This window comes from Orycteropus afer, unplaced genomic scaffold, assembly GCF_000298275.1.
Source record: "Orycteropus afer afer isolate SDZICR_OR568_19922 unplaced genomic scaffold, OryAfe1.0 scaffold00718, whole genome shotgun sequence".
Classification (NCBI taxonomy): Eukaryota; Metazoa; Chordata; class Mammalia; order Tubulidentata; family Orycteropodidae; genus Orycteropus; species Orycteropus afer.
In genome coordinates, this window is record NW_006922305.1 from 165,502 (window position 1) to 166,633 (window position 1,132).

Here is a 1,132-nt window from a genome sequence, read left to right on the forward strand (position 1 = left end):
TCATACGTTCCATGTTCAGATTATTAATAGATGTTTGCAGCTGGTTCTTCTTATTTTGAGTCATGCCCCATCAGCAAATGGAGGTCCCGAAAGCTCTACTTTATCCATATCATTAAGGTCAGCTCTATTCTGATGAGGCAGCTCTTTCCCAGTCATATTTTTAGTGTCTTCTGACCTGAGAGGCTCGTCTTCCGACACTGTATTGGACAATACTTCAGTGCTATTCATAAAGTTGTCCAGTGTTTCATTGCTATTGATAAAAGTTTTCCCCGGCCAGTCCTTTGACAAGTGGATAGGCTCTTCCTTTTTCCAAGTCTGTCTCAGTCTGGAAGCTCCACTGAAACTAGTCCACCATAGGTAACCCTGCTGGCATTTGAAACACCAGTGGCACAGTCTCCAGCCTCACAGCAACACCAGTATGCAAGCCACCAGTATGACAAACTGACAGATAAGTTCTTCTCTCTTATCTGTTCCAAATTGTTCCACCATTTCCTGGCTTTCCCCTTACCCTTACCCTGTGGGCCCATCTCCCACTTCATGCCTGGGGGCTCTCCCCTTACCTGTTCTGGCCATGGGTCCATCTCCCCATGAATTTATTCATACCACAACATTTACCAATTTAACATTTTTCAGGTTTACAATGCAGTGACATCAATTACATTACTCATGTTATACAATCATTGTCCTAAATTAATGGCACATTTCCCACCACCTTAACCAGAAACTCATTGTTTCTCAAACAATGGCTATCCCTCTTCCCCTCCCTCCCATCCTTATTGTCCAATAATATATTAAAAAAAAAAAAAAAAGAAAGAAAAGAAAAGAAAAAGAATGTTCATATACCAAATACAGCTATTAGGAGGCAAAGTTATGATAACTTCTTAGCCATAGCCAAATACTCTGACAGAGTGTGTCACTGGGCCCGTGAGTTTGGGACAGTGGTTGTGAGGGACATCAAGCTCAATTGGTATAACATACTACACAAAAACTTTGGTGAGTACAGACTGAGATCTTAAAAGCTTGTGAGCAGCCATCTAAGATGCAATGATTGTTCTCTCCTCATCTGAACCAAAGAAAAGTGAAGACAATCAAAGCCACATGTAAACAGTTAGTCCAAAGGACTAATGGACCA